We start from the raw sequence: 21,241 nt of genomic DNA on the forward strand, positions 1-21,241 counted from the left end.
GTTCCTAAAGAAGCGAAAAGAGCAATCAGATGCTCTCTTCACCCAAGCCAAAGAAGAGATGGAAGAAGCCAGAAATAAGCTAGCAGAGGCAGAGCAAGCTAGGCGTCTCCTGCTATCTAAAACTGTTTTCAATACAAAATTTCCTTCATAATAGCTAGGTTCAAATGTTTATCCAGTCAGCATGCCTATTGTGATGTCCGTGCATCTACTGATGTGGCACAAAATGTTTTTTTTGGGTCATGTAATAACAGCAATTACTTTCCAAACAATAATAGATGAAGCATTGGACATGGTATAGTTCACACGCAAGCCCAACATTCCAAGTTCAACTTCCACATCAAACTCATGTTCACAGATATCTGCACATTCATACATAATGTCCACAATCATGATTCACTTCAAAGCCAAAAAAAAAATGTGAGGAGAGTTATAAATAAAGAAAAACCTCTACTAGTTCCTGGTACCAGTGCGAGCACAACAAGTCAAGACCATGCGTAAATTAATTATATTTTAGTCATTTTTTGTGTTCTAAAATGCCTGCCGGCTCACGGAAGGACGTGTTGCCGCCACACGCGTGGATTCAATGAAGGCAGGCGGGGCAGTCTTAAGCTGGTTGCACACGGCGAGGAGGCGTGCTCAATCGGGCCTGCAGCGAGTGCGGCCCTCTAGGCTGGCGCACCGGTTCAATGCCTGCGCAATGAGAGGTCGCGTCTGTGTCAGAGCAATCACTCCCTCTAGTCCTTTTTTGTTTGGGTATAACAAAATATCGTTTTCCATTCACATTTTACAAGTAAAATTCATGGACAAACTTTGACCCAAAGTACGATGGGGACTAACAAACCAGAATGGAGGTAGTAGTTTTTTTAATCAAAGAAGGGTTTCCCCTTCTAATTTGCATTACTGAAAACCAGCATCTAAATCTAAACCATAGTATTTGCCCTAGAACTACCAGGTTCAACATCTCGCAACATAAACCCATACAACCATATGCCAAAGAGGTACGTAGTACTATGAATTCCATTTTCACTCCATGCCAATCATTCTGAAAACTACTTACTACTTATAACGTGCCATTGAAAATCGGAACTCTTAACCCCACTAAAAAACGATATTTTAAACATGGCTACTCAATCTGTGGCAACTGGCGAGCCACTGCGCTCCAAGTCGTTCACCTGTGGTCCCGACCATCAACTCCTACGGATCAAATTATCACGCGAGTTGACTATTCCTACAAAGGTGCTCCACCACGTACCCGGTACCCGCGAATGCAGCAATCGTGCACCTAGGGTTTTAGGGTTTATTTGTTAACGTCGCCTTTACGTAACACTCATGTGTGCGAGACAGCGAGAGGCCGACTGCGTGCGTGCTCCTCTTCTCTTCGTATATGTACTCCACCGTTTGTCTGGTGTCGAAAAAATTATAATAACTACTAGCAATGTGCCAATGCGTTGCCACACTATCAAAATAGATTAATACATATTCACCGATTTGATAGAAAAAAAGTCTAGTTTTCAAATACGTATATCACTAAAAATATGTTATGTTTCACTCAAAATATATTCCTTTGGTGGTTTTGATGAGATAAGGGAGGAATGTTGTTGGTTTCAAGATTTGAGAACTGGTATATGTCTAATTTCTAATCTTGCTAGCAAGATGCCCGTGCGTTGCACGGAACATCAAGATCTTGTGGGAGAAAAGGATGAACGAGGGAAGGCCTTATCTGCAAATGTGGTGAAGAGTGCGGGTAAATTGCCATATTTTCCTTCCTATCCGTCAGATATAAATCGGACGACCTACATTGCAGGATGACAGGCCCACCATCATCACCAACTCTATTTTTTATCCCTACTCTTATAAAAAGCATTGTTGGTGACGATCGCATGCCTGCCATCCTGCAATATAGGCCGTCCGATCTATATCTGATGGATAGGAAGGAAACTATGGCAATTTTGCAAAAAGATACCCACACCCCTCTCCACATTTGCAAATAAGGCATTCCCTCGTTCATCCTTTTCCCCCGCAAGATAAACTACTCATACAAATGCATCTTGATGTTCCGTGCAACGCATGGGCATCTTGCTAGTTGTTGCAAAAAGCCCATGTGTGTGTGAGAGAGAGGGAGAGTGGAGGAGGACGGAGTGCATGTGTGACAAAGACACAAGGAGTGTATGCGCGATAGGTATCAGCTTAAAATGAGGCGATAGTGTGTGTGTGCACGATCGAGAGGGCGTGTCTCAAGAAGGGAAGAAAAATCTACATAGATACAAGGAGCGGGAGATAGACATGTATGCGATGGTGGAAGCACGAGTGTGCGGGTGTATAAACCTATCTAGAGGCTAGCTAGTCGATAAATGTTTGTGAGAGAAATACAAGTCGGGGTGCGAAAGAGAGAGTTTTGTGTGTGACAGAGAGAGACGGTAGTCGGGAAGGGGAGTGGAAGCAGGAGTTATGCGTGTGTGTGTCTGTGAGAGAGAGAGAGGAGATGGTAGTTGGGGTTGTCTAATCGGTAAACAAATGAATAATGTCAGTCTGGGATGGAGATGAAAAGGAGACCGCAACAAATGTTGTGTCTACAGGAGAGAGAGAGAGAGAGAGAGTAATTTTAGTGGTATGAGTCATATGTAGAGACATATAGGGTGTGTGAGAGAATCCCATAGAGAGAAAGACAAAGTGAAAGACGAGTGGAGACTGTGTGTGTGGCGGTGAAAAAGAAAGCTTAGGTACCGAGTGATACCAGAGAACAGTAGAGACGTGAGAGATAATGAACTGTGTAATGTATAATGATAGGGAGAGTGTGACACTTCTCAAGGGAGACTTCGAGAGACCATGTTTGCGAGGATAGGAGAAACATGAAGTGAGCATGTGGGTGAGCTGGAGAAAAGAGAGTGATAGCTACCTAAAGGAGCATGCATGCGAGAGAGATGGGCGTGAAAGGAGTAAACAAAAAAGGGATTCAAATATTTGAATTCGAGATGATGATGTTGGCGAATGTTGCAGAAAATAAAAAAATTCTACGCTTCACCAAGATCAATCCATGGAGTCATCTAGCAACGAGAGAGAGGAGTGCATCTACATACCCTTGTAGATCACGCGCGGAAGCGTTCAAGAGAACGGGGTTGAGGGAGTCGTACTCGTCGTGATCCAAATCACCGAAGATCCTAGTGCCGAACGGACGGCACCTCCGCATTCAACACACGTACGGTTGGGGAAGACGTCTCCTCCTTCTTGATCCAGCAAGGGGGAGGGAGAGGTTGATGGAGATCCAGCAGCACGACGACGTGGTGGTGGAAGTAGCAGCGATCTCGGCAGGGCTTCGCCAAGCTCTACGAGAGGGAGAGGTGTTGCAGAGGGAGAGGGAGGCGCCCGGAGAAGGGGTGCACAGCCCTCCCTCCCCCCTCTTTATATAGGGGCCCTGGGGGGCGCTGGCCCCTTGGAGATCCCATCTCAAGGGGGGGCGGTGGCCAAGGGGGGACTTGCCCCCCAGTCAAGTGGGGCGCCCCCACCCCTAGGGTTTCCAACCCTAGGCGTAGGGGAGGCCCAAGGGGGTGCACCAGCCCACCAGGGGCTGGTTCCCTTCCCCACTTCAGCCCATGGGGCCCTCCAGGATAGGTGGCCCCAACCGATGGACCCCCGGGACCCTTCCGGTGGTCCTGGTACAATACGGGTGACCCCTGAAACTTTCCCGATGGCCGAAACTGGACCTCCTATATACAATTCTTCACCTCCGGACCATTACGGAACTCCTCGTGATGTCCGGGATCTCATCTGGGACTCCGAACGACTTTCGGGTTACCGCATACTTATATCTCTACAACCCTAGCGTCACCAAACCTTAAGTGTGTAGACCCTACGGGTTCGGGAGACATGCAGACATGACCGAGACGACTCTCTGGTCAATAACCAACAGCGGGATCTGGATACCCATGTTGGCTCCCACATGTTCCACGATGATCTCATCGAATGAACCATGATGTTGAGGATTCAAGTAATCCCGTATACAATTCCCTTTGTCAATCGGTACGTTACTTTCCCGAGATTCGATCATCGGTATCCCAATACCTCGTTCAATCTCGTTACCGGCAAGTCACTTTACACTTGGTCACATTGAGCTCATTATGATGATGCATTACCGAATGGGCCCAGAGATACCTCTCCGTCATACGGAGTGGCAAATCCCAGTCTCGATCCGTGTCAACCCAACAGACACTTTCAGAGATACCTGTAGTATACCTTTATAGCCACCCAGTTACATTGTGACGTTTGGTACACCCAAAGCACTCTTACGGTATCCGGGAGTTACACGATCTCATGGTCTAAGGAAATGATACTGACAATGGAAAATCTCTAGCAAACGAACTACACGATCTTGTGCTAAGCTTAGGACTGGGTCTTGTCCATCACATCATTCTCCCAATGATGTGATCCCGTTATCAATGACATCTAATGTCCATGGTCAGGAAACCCTGACCATCTATTGATAAACGAGCTAGTCAACTAGAGGCTCACTAGGGACATGTTGTGGTCTATGTGTTCACACATGTATTACGATTTCCGGATAACACAATTATAGCATGATTAATAGACAATTATCATGAACGAGGAAATATAATAATAACCATTTTATTATTGCCTCTAGGGCATATTTCCAACAGTCTCCCACTTGCACTAGAGTCAATAATCTAGTTACATTGTGATGAATCGAACACCCATAGAGTTCTGGTGTTGATCATGTTTTGTTCGCGGAAGAGGTTTAGCCAATGGATCTGCGACATTCAGATCCGTATGCACCTTGCAAATTTCTATGTCTCCATCTTGAACATTTTCACGAATGGAGTTGAAGCAACGCTTGATGTGCCTGGTCTTATTGTGAAACCTGGGCTCCTTGGCAACGGCAATAGCTCCAGTGTTGTCACAGAAGAGGGTGATTGGCACCGACGCATTGGGTATGACTCCAAGGTCGGTGATGAACTCCTTCATCCAGATTGCTTCATGCGCTGCCTCCGAGGCTGCCATGTACTCCGCTTCACATGTAGATCCCGCCACGACGCTTTACTTGCAACTGCACCAGCTTACTGCCCCACCATTCAAAATATACACGTATCCGGTTTGTGACTTAGAGTCATCCAGATCTGTGTCGAAGCTAGCATCGATGTAACCCTTTACAAGGAGCTCTTTGTCACCTCCATAAACGAGAAACATATCCTTAGTCCTTTTCAGGTACTTCAGGATATTCTTGACCGTTGTCCAGTGTTCCATGCCGGGATTACTTTGGTACCTTCCTACCAAACTTACGACAAGGTTTACATCAGGTCTGGTACACAGCATGGCATACATGATAGACCCTATGGACAAGGCATAGGGGACGACACTCATCTTTTCTCTATCTTCTGCCGTGGTCGGACATTGAGCCGAGCTCAATTTCACACCTTGCAACACAGGCAAGAACCCCTTCTTGGACTGATCCATATTGAAGTTCTTCAATATCTTATCAAGGTATGTGCTTTGTGAAAGACCTATGAGGCGTCTCGATCTATCTCTATAGATCTTGATGCCTAATATGTAAGCAGCTTCTCCAAGGTCCTTCATTGAAAAACACTTATTCAAGTAGGCCTTAATGTTGTCCAAAAGTTCTATATCATTTCCCATCAAAAGTATGTCATCCACATATAATATGAGAAATGCTATAGAGCTCCCACTCACTTTCTTGTAAACGCGGGCTTCTCCATAAGTCTGCATAAACCCAAACACTTTGATCATTTCATTAAAGCGAATGTTCCAACTCCGAGATGCTTGCACCAGCCCATAGATGGAGCGATGGAGCTTGCATACCTTGTTAGCATTCTTAGGATCGACAAAACCTTCCGGCTGCATCATATACAGTTCTTCCTTAAGATGGCTATTAAGGAATGCCGTTTTGACGTCCATTTGCCATATCTCATAATCATAGTATGCGGCAATTGCTAACATGATTCGGATGGACTTCAGCTTCGCTACGGGAGAGAAAGTCTCATCGTAGTCAACCCCTTGAACTTGTCAATAACCCTTAGCGACAAGTTGAGCTTTATAGATGGTAACATTACCATCCGCGTCCGTCTTCTTCTTAAAGATCCATTTGTTTTCAATCGCTCTCGGGCAAGTCAGTCAAAGTCCATACTTTGTTTTCATACATGGATCCTATCTCGGATTGCATGGCTTCAAGCCATTTGTTGGAATCTGGGCCCGCCATTGCTTCTTCATAGTTCGAAGGTTCACTGTTGTCCAACAACATGATTTCTAGGACAGGGTTGCCATACCACTCTGGTGTGGAACGTGTCCTTGTGGACCTACGAAGTTCAATAGTAACTTGATCCGAAGTACCTTGATCATCATCATTCGTTTCCTCTCTAGTCAGTGCAGGCACCACAGGAACATCTTCCTGAGCTGCGTTACTTTCCGGTTCAAGAGGTAGTACTTCATCAAGTTCCACTTTCCTCCCACTTACTTCTTTCGAGAGAAACTCTTTCTCCAGAAAGGACCGGTTCTTGGCAACAAAGATCTTGCCTTCGGATCTGAGGTAGAAGGTATACCCAATGGTTTCCTTAGGGTATCCTATGAAGATGCATTTTTCCGACTTGGGTTCGAGCTTTTCAGGTTGAAGTTTCTTGACATAAGCATCGCATCCCCAAACTTTTAGAAATGACAGCTTAGGTTTCTTCCCAAACCATAATTCATACGGTGTCGTCTCAACGGATTTAGACGGTGACCTATTTAAAGTGAATGTAGCTGTCTCTAGAGCGTATCCCCAAAATGATAGCGGTAAATCGGTGAGTGACATCATAGATCGCACCATATCCAATAGAGTGCGATTAAGACGTTCGGACACACCGTTACGCTGAGGTGTTCCAGGCGGCGTGAGTTGTCAAATGATTCCACATTTCTTTAAGTGCGTACCAAATTCATGACTTAAGTATTCTCCCCCACGATCTGATCATAAGAACTTTATCTTTCGGTCATGTTGATTCTCTACCTCATTCTGAAATTGCTTGAACTTTTCAAAGGTCTCAGACTTGTGTTTCATCAAGTAGATATACCCATATCTACTCAAGTCGTCAGTGAGAGTGAGAACATAACGATATCCTCCGCGAGCCTCAATGCTCATTGGACCGCACACATCAGTATGTATGATTTCCAATAAGTTGGTTGCTCGCTCCATTGTTTCGGAGAACGGAGTCTTGGTCATTTTTCCCATAAGGCATGGTCCGCACGTATCAAATGATTCGTAATCATGCGACTCCAAAATCCCATGAGCATGGAGCTTCTTCATGCATTTGACACCAATGTGACCAAGGCGGCAGTGCCACAAGTATGTGGGACTATCATTATCAACTTTGCATCTTTTGGTATTCCCACTATGAATATGTGTAACATCATGTTCGAGATTCATTAAGAATAAACCATTGACCGGCAAGGCATGACCATAAAACATATCTCTCATATAAATAGAACAACCATTATTCTCAGATTTAAATGAGTAGCCATCTCGTATTAAACAAGATCCAGATACAATGTGCATGCTCAAAGCTGGCACTAAATAACAATTATTGGGGTTTAAAACTAATCCCATAGGTAAATGTAGAGGTAGCGTGCCGACAGTGATCACATCGACCTTGGAACCATTCCCGACGCGCATCATCACCTCGTCCTTCGCCAGTCTCCGCTTATTCCACAGCTCCTGTTTTGAGTTACAAATATGAGCAACCGCACCGGTATCAAATACCAGGAGCTACTACGAGTACTGGTAAGGTACACATCAATTACATGTATATCACATATACCTTTAGTGTTGTCGGCCTTCTTGTCCGCTAAGTATTTGGGGCAGTTCCACTTCCAGTGTCCCTTTCCCTTGCAATAAAAGCACTCAGTCTTAGGTTTGGGTCCATTCTTTGGCTTCTTCCCGGCAACTGGCTTACCGGGCGCGGCAACTCCCTTGCCGTCCTTCTTGAAGTTCTTCTTACCCTTGCCTTTCTTGAACTAGTGGTTTTATTGACCATCAACACTTGATGTTCCTTTTTGATTTCCACCTCCGCTGATTTCAGCATTGAAAATACTTCAGGAATAGTTTTCACCATCCCCTGCATATTGTAGTTCATCACAAAGCTCTTGTAGCTAGGTGGGAGCGACTGAAGGATTCTATGAATGACCGCCTCGTCCGAGAGGTTAATGTCCAGCTGGGTTAAGCGGTTGTGCAACCCAGACATTTTGAGTATGTGCTCACTGACAGAACTATTTTCCTCCATCTTACAACTGTAGAACTTGTCGGAGACTTCATATCTCTCGACCCGGGCGTGAGCTTGGAAAACCATTTTCAGCTCTTCGAACATCTCATATGCTCCATGTTACTCAAAACGCTTTTGGAGCCCCGGTTCTAAGCTATAAAGCATGCTGACTAATCATCAGCATGTGACTGCTAAGCGTTCATAACGTCTTGGTTCTCTGGGATGGGTGCTTCACCTAGCAGTCCTTCTAGGACATATGCTTTCTTGGCAGCTATGAGGATGATCCTCAGGTTCCGGACCCAGTCCAAATAGTTGCTGCCATCATCTTTCAGCATGGTTTTCTCTAGGAACGCGTTGAAGTTGAGGTTGACATGAGCGTTGGCCATTTGATCTACAAGACATTTTGCAAAGGTTTTTAGACTAAGTTCATGATAATTAAGTTCAGCTAATCAAATTATTTAATGAACTCCCACTCAGATTAGACATCCCTCTAGTCATCTAAGTGATACATGATCCAACTCAACTAGACCGTGTCCGATCATCACGTGAGACGGACTAGTCATCATCGGTGAACATCTCCATGTTGATCGTATCTTCCATATGACCCATGTTCGACCTTTCGGTCTCTTGTGTTTTGAGGCCATGTCTGTACATGCTAGGCTCGTCAAGTCAACCTAAGTGTTTTGCATGTGTAAATCTGTCTTACACCCGTTGTATGTGAACATTAGAATCTATCACACCCGATCATCACGTGGTGCTTCGAAACAATGAACTTTCGCAACGGCGCACAGTTAGGGGGAACACTTTCTTGAAATTATTATAACGGATCATCTTATTTACTACCGTCGTACTAAGCAAATAAGAAGCAGAACATGATAAACATCACATGCAATCAAATAGTGACATGATATGGCCAATATCATATTGCTCCTTTGATCTCCATCCTCGGTGCGCCATGATCATCTTCGTCACCGGCATGACACCATGATCTCCATCATCATGATCTCCATCATCATGATCTCCATCATCGTGTCTTCATGAAGTTGTCACGCCAACGATTACTTCTACTTCTATGGCTAACGTGTTTAGCAATAAAGTAAAGTAATTTACATGGCGTTATTCAATGACATGCAGGTCATACAAAAATAAAGACAAGTCCTATGGATCTTGCCGGTTGTCATACTCATCGACATGCAAGTCGTGATTCCTATTACAAGAACATGATCAATCTCATACATCACATATATTTCATTCATCACATCCTTTTGGCCATATCACATCACAAGGCATATGCTGCAAAAACAAGTTAGACGTCCTCTAATGTTGTTGCATGTTTTTACGTGGCTTCTATAGGTTTCTAGCAAGAACGTTTCTTACCTACGTAAAACCACAACGTGATATGCCAATTTCTATTTACCCTTCATAAGGACCCTTTTCATCGAATCCGATCCGACTAAAGTGGGAGAGACAGACACCCGCTAGCCACCTTATGCACCTAGTGCATGTCAGTCGGTGGAACCTGTCTCACGTAAGCGTACGTGTAAGGTCGGCCCGGGCCGCTTCATCCCACGATGCCGCCGAAACAAGATAAGACTAGTAGTGGCAAGAAAATTGACAACATCTACGCCCACAACAAGTTTGTATTCTACTCGTGCATAGAAACAACACATAGACCTAGCTCATGATGCCACTGTTGGGGAACATTGCAGAAAATAAAAAAAAATCTACGCTTCACCAAGATCAATCTATGGACTCATCTAGCAACGAGAGAGAGGAGTGCATCTACATACCCAAGAGAACGGGGTTGAGGGAGTCGTACTCGTCGTGATCCAAATAACCGAAGATCCTAGTGCCGAACGGACGGCACCTCCGTGTTCAACACATGCACGGTTGGGGAAGATGTCTCCTCCTTCTTGATCTAGCAAGGGGGGGAGAGGTTGATGGAGATCTAGCAGCACGACGGCGTGGTGGTGGAAGTAGCAGCGATCTCGGCAGGGCTTCGCCAAGCTCTACGAGAGGGAGAGGTGTTGCGGAGGGAGAGGGAGGCGCCAGGAGTAGGGGTGCGCAGCCCTCCCTCCCCCCTCTTTATATAGGGGCCCTGGGGGGCGCCGGCCCCCTGGAGATCCCATCTCAGGGGGGGCGGCCAAGGGGGGACTTGCCCCCCAAGTCAAGTAGGGCGCCCCCCCCCCACCCCTAGGGTTTCCAACCCTAGGCGCAGGGCAGGCCCAAGGGGGGCGCACCAACCCACCACGGGCTGGTTCCCTTCCCCACTTCAGCCCATGGGGTCCTTCGGGATAGATGACCCCACCCGGTGGACCCCCGGGACCCTTCCGGTGGTCCCGGCACAATACCGGTGACCCCCGAAACTTTCCCGATGGCCGAAACTGGACTTCCTATATACAATTCTTCACCTCCGAACCATTCTAGAACTCCTCGTGACATCCCAGATCTCATCCGGGACTCCAAACAACTTTCGGTTTACCGCATACTTATATCTCTACAACCCTAGCGTCACCGAACCTTAAGTGTGTAGACCCTACGGGTTCGGGAGACATGCAGACATGACCGAGATGACTCTCCGGTCAATAACCAACAGCGGGATCTGGATACCCATGTTGGATCCCACATGTTCCACGATGATCTCATCGAATGAACCATGATGTCGAGGATTCAAGTAATCCCGTATACAATTCCCTTTGTCAATCGGTACGTTACTTTCCCGAGATTTGATCATCGGTATCCTAATACCTTGTTCAATCTCGTTACCGGCAAGTCACTTTACTCGTACAGTAATGCATGATCCCGTGACCAAACACTTGGTCACATTGAGCTCATTATGATGATGCATTAGCGAGTGGGCCCAGAGATACCTCTACTTCATACGGAGTGGCAAATCCCAGTCTCGATCCGTGTCAACCCAACAGACACTTTCGGAGATACCTGTAGTATACCTTTGTAGCCACCCAGTTATGTTGTGACATTTGGTACACCCAAAGCACTCTTACGGTATCCGGGAGTTACACGATCTCATGGTCTAAGGAAATGATACTGACATTGGAAAAGCTCAAGCAAACGAACTACACGATCTTCTGCTATGCTTAGGATTGGGTCTTGTCCATCACATCATTCTCCCAATGATGTGATCCCGTTATCAATGACATCCAATGTCCATGGTCAGGAAACCGTGACCATCTATTGATAAACGAGCTAGTCAACTAGAGGCTCACTACGGACATGTTCTGGTCTATGTGTTCACACATGTATTACGATTTCCGGATAACACAATTATAGCATGAATAATAGACAATTATCATGAACAAGGAAATATAATAATAACCATTTTATTATTGCCTCTAGGGCATATTTCCAAAAGATGATACATGTAATCCATACTCGAACCAAAATTGATCTATCAAACATGCATACTCATATGAATTCACGCACATCTATGTTATTTAATATGTAGATAATACTGATCCATACATTTTAGTAGAACATAATTTGGTTAAATTTTTTCGAATTCAACCTTAAGCTTTCAAGATCGTTGTATTTGTATATCATATTATACATATAAAGGAGCAGAATTCTTTGTTGTGCTTTTGAAAGTATATATAAAAAATGATGTATATAGAATGTAATTCCAATTGAAAATGGAACCCGTCCGAAACAAATAGAATACAAACGGGACTCGAATTGAGTTGGCACGGTAAATGTGCACTCTACAAAATTTGAACGAACCGGGGAAAGTCGCAGTAACCGCCCAAAACCAAAATCTGCGAGATGGAAATTACTACTGCCTATCCCTGCCACGCAAAGCCTATCTGCTGGATTTCTATAGGTTTCAATAGGGGTAGGTTTGTAATTTCACCCAAACGTGACGTAACTGCCTCTCACCCGGATTCATACACGGTGGGCGCCAAAACACAATGTGTCCTCAACCGAAATCAACTCCCTCCCCGATTCATATTCATACACGGTGGGCGCCAAAAACAAACTCTCGTCGGCAAATATTCGGTGTATGTGAGATTACCGTCCTAGCCCCAACCGACTAATGTTGCTGTGATGTAGTAGAAATTTGAAACGGGGGCTAAGTTTGTAAATTTCCTCGCATTTGAGACAAGTGTGCCCTGAATACATGGTTCCCCCCTTCCTCTCTACCTCCCTTTTCCCCATTCGTACTCCGTGGGCGCCAAAACACCCTCTCCACCCCACCCTCCCCCGTCCACCACCGTCCGCCACCCCATCCACCGCCGTCCTCCTCCACCATGCCGGAGCTGATACCCCGATGCCGCCGTCCATTACAAGAGATCGACCTCTCTCATCCACGGCTTCGGACCGGGATCCTTGCATCCCGTCCTCTCGCTTCATCCCCGCCGTCGTCCACCTTGCCGGTGCCGCTCCTACGACAGTCTCATCCACCGCGCCCCGCCGCCACCGTCTACCCTCCTAGAACTTCTTCCACGCCGCCGACAGCCGTCCCTACCGCAGCACCATCAAATTCTCAGTAGATGCATACACGGCGCCACACCAGAGGCGGTACTCTTTCGTATCTGCTCAACTTATTTACCGCAGCAAGAAAATAGATCGTCACTGCTTTACTCTGATTTCTTGTCTTGGTTGCGAAGTTGCCTTTGTCCGGTTTGCACCTTCAGATCCGCCATGGCACGCTCAACACTATACTTACAATGCTTATGGTTTTCCCCTTTTATATTCCACACTAGTTAAATCACAGTAGACTAAATTTCAATATTGGGTCAGTCAATTTTTTAGAGCTCGCTGGAGTTCGCCGGTGCGATCGAAGGGGCTCGGGTGGTTGTGGGGCCTCGCCGAACGAAGAAAACTCGACGCGGGTGGGGTTGGGGTGGGGGCGGGGGTGGGGGTGGCGGAGGAACAAAAGCGGTGGGGGCCGGTGGTCCGGCCATCAGCCCGTGCAGTGTTCTGTATGGGAAGAATCAGAGACGAGGAAGAAGAAGGGTTAGGAGACGTAGGATCTTCATCCAATCGCCTGAAATGGTCGAGAGACAGCTGGGAGTTGCATTCTTAATGCGCTCTGGTTCGTCATGTGTGGGCACTGCGCAACCAACATTTTATTATCCAAAATCTGCTTGCTCTTCTTTACCATGTTCCTCTTCCGTTCTTCTTTAATATGTACTCTCTCCGTTCCTAAATACAAGTCTTTGTATAGATTCCACCATGGACTACATATGGAGCAAAATGAGTGAATCTACACTCTAAAATATACTCCCTCCGTCTGAGAAAAGTTGTCACCAGCGTAGTGTACTACCAATTTTGCAAAAACGCCCTCGCAGCTTTAAATCTGTTACAAACTGGTGGTCGTCCCCTTCCTTCTTCCTCCGTCTGTCGCCGCGCGCGTTGCCAGGGTCAGTCCTCGCCCAGGACCTCTACCGGCGCTGCCCAGGGCTTGCTCCTCAGCCTTCCAGGAGCCGCGCCGCCCAATTGATTGCTCCACCGCCGCCCAGGATGTGCTCCTCCGCCGCCCAAGTCGTGCGCCGCCCAATTGCTTGCTCTGACGCCGTGCGCCGCCCAATTTCTTGCTCCATCGCTGCCTAGGATGTGCTCCTACGCCGCCCGATTTCTTGCTATGCCGTCGCCCAGGACGTGCTCCTCCACCACCCAGGACCTGCGCCGCCGATATCCACTCCTGCCACCCACGACCTGCACCGCCGCCGCCCAGGACCTGCGCGCGCCGACGTCTCGAGTGCCTGGACCGCGAGCTCCCGCCTCGCCTGGATCCCAAGCTCTCTCTTGCGGGCCTGGAACTCAAGCTAGAGCTCCTTTTGCTTCTCCTCCCCTGCTCGTGTTGCCGCCCGGAGCTCCCCTGCTTGTCTGCTTTCACCAGAGGTCCCCTGCTCGTGCTGCTGCCGGTGAGAAGAAGTACTACAGGGCTCCTTGCTTTTTCATCTCCAGTACCGGAGCTGTACCTTGCTCCCAGTATCTCCTCTACAAGCACTCCGAGAAGAAGTACAGGGCTTGGCCCTGTACCTTGCTCAAGCTCCTACTTGTGCTGCTGCCGGTGAGAAAATGTGCTCCAGAAGCTCCAGAACACAATTTTTTACATTGCACTGTGTACCTTGCTTGCTCTATAATTTGAAACACAACTGATCATGTCCTCTGAAGAAATGTTACAAAAAATAGTTCAGTTAACTGTTATGGTCTAAAATGGGAGAAGGAAAACAACTCTAGAATCATTCATGGTCTGTAGCATTTTCACCAGTTATAAGTGTTCTGTCGATTTCTGTAATGTTCACTATGACATGGAGTGTTAAGTACTGTCAATTTTGTTTCTGTAATTCCAATAAGAACATTACAGTAGATTATTGTCAATTTTTGTAATGATGATGGAACAATCTTTAGCTTGCCATGATTGAAATTTCTGTTTCTAAACTGTCAATTTCTCTATTATGTCAAGATCAACAAGCAATAGAAAAACATTAAGGTAACTAGATATTGACAGTAAATGAATGCTACTCCAAATTTAGTTTTCTTTCGGCAAGAAGTTGCTTCTCTTAACAAACTTCTGACTAAATTTTTGTTAAACAGATTAGAACAAGCAAAAAAAACATCACAATTTTAATCAAGGACCGAATCTTAGATCACAAAAGGGATAGCCTAGAGTATAGACTTTTTCTCTGTTAAACCAAGAACAACAGGCATGATCTCCTCGAGGACGCATTGCAATTCAGAGACAACCGACATACCCCCATGATCTTCAGAGAAAAATCAACAGTTCAGAAAAATAAATGGGACCTAATTCTCACTACTCACTCATCACTAGTCAAGTAATCCACGACAGGCAAAGGGCAGTGATCAACATAGACATATCTTCAGCCAGTAGGACGACGTTCAAACGGAGGGTCGTCAGGTGATCGCCGAGCTCCTTGGAGACCAGAAATGGGTAACAGGAATCTAGATACAATGCGTGAGCATGTATGTTTAATTATTCCACTGCCAGCAAGAAATCGAGTTTAGTTGATACAGAGTCAAGTTCAGCTAATTGATACAGAGTCAAATTCACTGTCAGAGTCAAAACTCAAAATCATTCCTCTTGTTACTTAGAACAGAAACTGTGGCCAACAAGAGTACAATACTTTGCTCTTGTTACTTTAAAAATTATTTAAACACTGTTTCTTTAAACATCCTAATGATCATTTAAGCAATTTTGAGCAAGTGTATGATTATTCAAAACAAGTGCATTCTGTTGTTCACTTTTTTATGGCCACTTGTGAGTTGCTTTATATAGAGAACCCCGGAGAAAGATAAGCAAAATTACTCCATGTGAGTTCATTCTAGTCTGGCCTACTATTCTAGTTTGGCCACTGTTCATTCTACAACTGAATTTAAAAACAGTGTCCACGCATGCACTGAGCCAGTTTTATGACATGAAATAAGATGCATTTGAATATGATGTTTATGTGGATTTCTGGACTTTTCCTAAACTTTTTCTGAGCATTTCTTAACACTTAGATGAATAGCACTAGCTCACGTAATACTCCATGTCTGAACTTTTGCTCTGTAACTACACTGGCTCACTAATGTCTTCATGATGCCATGCATTTATTTATTTCTTTCTACTCCAGTGTGATATCCAACTTGCTAATGTGTTCAGAAATGCTCCATTCACCATAGATTCCATTTGCTACTGAATCAAATGCAATGCAATTCGGTCTGATTCTCTTCTAAAAGCTCACCTGAGATCAACAGAGGCAGCATCCGTACTCGTACTCCATTCCTCTGCACCAAGTCCTACAATCGCTGCACAAACCAAGAGGACAAGAACAAAATCAGCTCACCTGCTTGCTTCACCTGACAGAAATCAGCAGCTAGAAGACGGACTTGCGCTGCCGTGGGCAAGCGGGAAGCAGGCAGCAGAAGCGGCAGCGGCAAGACGAGCACAGGGGAGTGGCATGTGGCTGGAGCAAGTCTTCGTCTTCCCCATGCCGTGGTCGTCTTCCGCACGCCGTCGACTTCCGCAGCAGCCGCTCAGCGTGTGGAGGAGGAGCTGGTGGATGAGGAGCTCGAGGACGAGGAACCCGAGGATCTTCCATGCCTCCAGGTCGAGCCCCAACTCGCTCCAGGACATAGCGCCGCCGCCGGAGTCGGCAAGTCGCGGGCTTTGTAGAAAAGGGGATCCTTCCCTCTAGATCTCCTGGTGCGGACGAAGAGAAGCGGCGAGACCAGGGGGAGGAGGCGGCCGGCGCGTGGCGAGGCGACGGAGCAGGCAGCGAGACGGTGGAGCTAGCGGCGAGGCGGCGGAGCAGGCGACCGGCGCATGGCGAGGTGACCGAGCAGGCGCGATGGGCTGCGTGGCTTGTCGGAGGAAAGGGAAGGGGGTATTCGTAAAATGTCCGTGTGGACAACTTTTCTCGGACGGAGGGAGTATCTGGATACATCTGTATGTGATCCATAGTGGAAATCTCTACCAAGACTTATATTTTGGAATGGAGGGAGTATGATAGTAGTACAGTATGTTCCTTGTACTGAAGATGAGCAGGGACATTTGCAGTGTAGAGGTCTATACGGTCGGTTGTGATGGACACTTTGAGCCTCTTTGATTCGTGGGATCTTGTAAACATAGGAATAGGATTTGTAGTGGCCTGCCCACTTGAATCCTATAAGAATAGCAAGGAAATACGGGGAGTTGTGTCGCCTTTGAGAGTTACACTGATATTAACAGTATCGCACCTTCACTTGAAGAGAGCTGGTATCCGAAGCCTTTCTAGTCGTACCGGCAATACTAGCACATATATTCCACCAAGTTCCACTTTTCTGATTTTACTCTGATGCTTAAGGTTTTCCTGTTATATCTACACTATGATCTGTGTAGCTGCTTTGTGTCGCACTAGCAGCAGTCCATTCTTGAAGCTAAACACTGCAATGACTTACAAAATTGGCACCAAGGAATTGAGTGCCATTCTGGATGCAATGAAACTCATACGCTCCCCACCTGTTGATTCTTGTTCAGAATATGATCCTAATGACTATTCTAACCTCGAGGAGTCAAAGGCAGATGGCATGTCCTGTTCACCCATCAAGGTGCATGTTCTAATTTGGCAATGTTTTATTGATTGCGGGTATCTTGCATATGTTGTCTTGCATTTCTTCTACTTTGTTGCACCGCCATCTGCTTAGTTTACTCATCATATATGTCGAGATGCCATGCCCATCCGTTATCAATACATATTCCATCTGTCATCATACCATATTTTTTCACTCAAATGTTGTTCTTGTGCATCAGACATCAAAAAGGAAGAGGGTGATTGCCGAACCTGAAGGATGTGGTGCCGGAGAAATCAGATAGCACCCCACTTATATTGGTTGTACAACCAGTGACACAAAACGTAGGACCGACTCCAGCAGACTGTACCCATACTTCACTAGCCACACCACTAGCCCCACCATACAGGACCTGCACTCCAGCAAAAGGTAAACCGATTTCATTTGCCATAGCACCAGCTGTACCACAGAAAAATCCCACTCCAACAAAAAGTACAGCAAGTCCACCGGCCGAAGACCTATCCCAACTGCAGAGACGGCCAATTCCTGCAGATTGGAACCCCATTCCATTTATTCCCAATTTAAAAGACAATGCTTTCAATGTTGTTAGGGACTACGTACATATATTCCCATCATGGGAAGATTATTGTGAAGACAAACACCATTTTCACATCTTCCTGTCCAACTTACGTGTAAGTGCTATTATTCATGGTTATTATTTTCCTATTTTCTGCTGATTGAACACATCAATGATTTACATTACATTGTTGTAACTAGGCGAGGGTCAATCTGGATAGTCATGACGAGGAAAGCTTGCTTGTGCTTTTCAAGGAAGCATTGCAACAGTATCGGTGTTACCTGAGGAAATCACTCTTTGATGGAAAGTCTATAAATGAATTTCCGATGAAGTCTCCTGTGCTAAATTTAGAAGACATTGAATGGAAAAACCTTGTTATGCACTGGTCTCGTTCCCAGCATGAGGTACTGTCTATGAAATCACATGAAAATTTCAACTTCTACTTTTTTGCATGTGCCTTACGGATCTTTTTTGTAGGAAACCTGCTCGAAGAAGAATTCCGGTTTGAAAAGAACGACAAGATATCGCAAATATGATGCCCGCTGCTTTGCTCTTATTAGTACGTGTTGTCCTGTATCATTGTACTTGCATACATACCTGGTTCATTATGTGACAGCAGTATGCATGATAGCTTGCTTATCAATTGTTCGCTCCAAATTATCTGATCTGTATGAATGGTTACATTAGTGTAGAATATATCCAATGCCAATGTTTTTTTAGCTCTGCATTGTTCTTGTAAGTACATGCTGTCCTTTATCAGTGTACTTATAATGACAGGTATTTGTTCATGTACCATCACTCTGCGGCTTATTTTCCTTTGCCCTCCATTTTCTACACATCAGATCTATATTTACTCTTACCATAAGGTTGGTACTGAAGAAGTTTAGATGTGCATTGCTCTTGGCTGTACCTTTTGCCTGTATCACTGCACTTACATTTATAGCTACTTGGTTATGTAGCATCACTCTTCATCTCTTAAATATTCTCCGTTTTTTAGTATATTATCACATCTATATTTACTCTTAACAAAATGTAGAATAAAGGCAATGCTTATGAAGAAGATTTTGTGGTAAACTTCTTGAATTGCCCCCCCCCCATCAGCATGGACAAGGCCTTTATAGAGCCTATCTTCACCAATAATGTAAGTTTGTCCATCTCAAGCCTTCAAACTTTGTTGTATATATTTGGTTAGGCATGACTGCAACAACTGTTTATTTTTGGTGTTTGCATCAAATTGCATGTTTAAAGTTTATTATGTAGTTCATAAACAAAAGTTTGTCCTTTCTCAATTTAAGTTTTCAGTTGTACAACCAAGTTCCTTCTTCATACCATGTAAATTAGACTTATACAGAGCAAGTGATCTTCTTTTGCACTGCATGTATGCTTCGGTTCTTCATCCGTAATCCAGTGGTGTGGTGAACCTACCCACTACAGCACAATGTCATATTCTGCAATGTCTTAACTATGAACAATGTCATATCATTCTACTATTATTTAAACCGTCTCTTTATTTGCCAATCTGAAATGGGATAAATTGACAGCACACTAACCATTGATACTTATGAGTTCTTGATCTATAATCCAGTGGTGCCATGAAGCTGCCAACTCCTTCACAATGTCACTTCCTGCCATGTCTTGACCTGAACAATACCATATTGTGTTAATGCAATTTTAAACTGTGTCACTTTATTCGTTAGTAAGAAATGTGCAAAACCTGTCATCTGTCTGCTTGTTTATCTTTCAGAGTGAGGAAGATATAAATGTTGAACAAGTGCAGTCTCATCATCTTGCTCAACTGCTTGCGCTGCAGCTTCCCAGTAGGGCTAACCTTTATTGAACTCTATTGAAGTGCTGTCAGTTTTGTATATTATTTTTTCGGCGTGTTTATTTGCACTGGTGGCGATCTTTGATGCCCAGTGTATGTAATCTGCCGTCTGCTTGTGCTTTATTATCATAGTGGCAAACTTTGATGTCCAGTGGATGTAATATGATGTAATTTCTTAATTGTATAGTCTAGGTTTTTTCTTATTCACGATGATGTAGTTATTTTATTGTATATATATCATGTCTTTGCAGTAAACCGGCCAAACCGTAAAATTACTGTACATAATCGGGCCGTCATGCAATCACGATGTAGGTTGGGCCTGAAACGTGCAGAACAGCTAACGGGACGGCAGCAGCCCAAAATGAACCCCGGCCCATGATTGTGCGAATCAAATCATGGGCTTTTAATAGGCCAAAATTGTCTCGGTACTTGTTTGGCCCAATCAGATATCGGCTGCGAGCAGGCCGGATGCAAACCAGGTCGTAGTTAGGCCCAACTATATGACGGGCTTTTAACAGGCCGAAATTAATATAGGGCTGAAATGTTAAACAGGCCCTTAATAGGCCAAAACTAATATCAGGCCGAATTACTAAGTGGGCCTTTAGCAAGTGGGCCCAAAAGCATAGTGTCCAGTTGACGGGCCGAATCTGATATGGGCCATAATTGATCCCAAAGCCTCTTAAAGGGCCGGACCTGATCTGGGCTGTAATTTGGCCCAAAACGTGGTAGGCTTTTAACGGGCCGGATCTCATATGGGCCACTATTAGGCCCGGAACATGGCAGGCCATTAATGGACCGGATCAAATATGGGCCGGCATTTGGCCCAAAACATGGCAACCAGTTAATGGGTCGGCCTACTAGGGTCCTCAAAATCTTGTGGGCCTACAGCTGGGCCAGCCCATTAATGTCGGTGAAATCTTGTGGGCCTTTAGCTGGGCCGGCCCATTATGATCTGCAAGAATCTTGTGGGCCTTTACCTAGGCCGGCCCAATATGGCACACAAAAATCTTGTGGGCCTTTACCTGGGCCGGCCCATTATGGCCCGCAAAATCTTGTGGGCCTTTAGTTGGGCCAGCCCATTATGGTCCACAAAATCTCGTGGGCCTTTAGTTGGGCCGGCCCATTATGGTCCGCATAATCCTGTGGGCCTTTAGTTGGGCCGGCCCATTTAAACTCGATGGGCCGATCCACGTGTCAACATATCATAGGCGCGTCTCGCCCATTGGATGAGTGACACCTGTGCCAACGCGGACGTGACACGTGTCTCCTCCAGCCAATGATGATTTTACACGTGGAAAATCCCCATTGGTCGGGGCTGTTAACGGGTTATCGGATCCAAAACCCGACCCGATAGCTTAACGGCGTTCCTTTATGGTGGATGCCACATGTCAGTCACCCTTGACGAAAGCACTTCTGTGACACGCGATTTATCGTCATGGAAGTGGAAAGTTCCGTGATGATAATTTTGGTAATGTCATGGAACACTTCTACGACAGCACAGATATGACTATCTTCATTGTGTCATAAATTTGTCATGGATGTACATGCATGACAAAAAACGCGACCTAC

At 45.5% G+C, this 21,241-nt stretch overlaps 1 long non-coding RNA gene across 1 annotated transcript; it reads right to left on the minus strand.

Annotated features, from left to right (window-relative positions):
* Positions 1-14,335: 14,335 nt before the first annotated feature.
* LOC119303452 lies at positions 14,336-16,202 on the minus strand. Its single transcript, XR_005147924.1, has 3 exons — positions 16,110-16,202; positions 15,965-16,028; positions 14,336-14,387 (listed from the first exon to the last, which is right to left on the minus strand). It is a non-coding gene; the product is annotated as an uncharacterized LOC119303452 (long non-coding RNA).
* Positions 16,203-21,241: the final 5,039 nt, after the last annotated feature.

Source organism: Triticum dicoccoides, chromosome 1B (genome assembly GCF_002162155.2).
Source record: "Triticum dicoccoides isolate Atlit2015 ecotype Zavitan chromosome 1B, WEW_v2.0, whole genome shotgun sequence".
Taxonomy (NCBI): Eukaryota; Viridiplantae; Streptophyta; class Magnoliopsida; order Poales; family Poaceae; genus Triticum; species Triticum dicoccoides.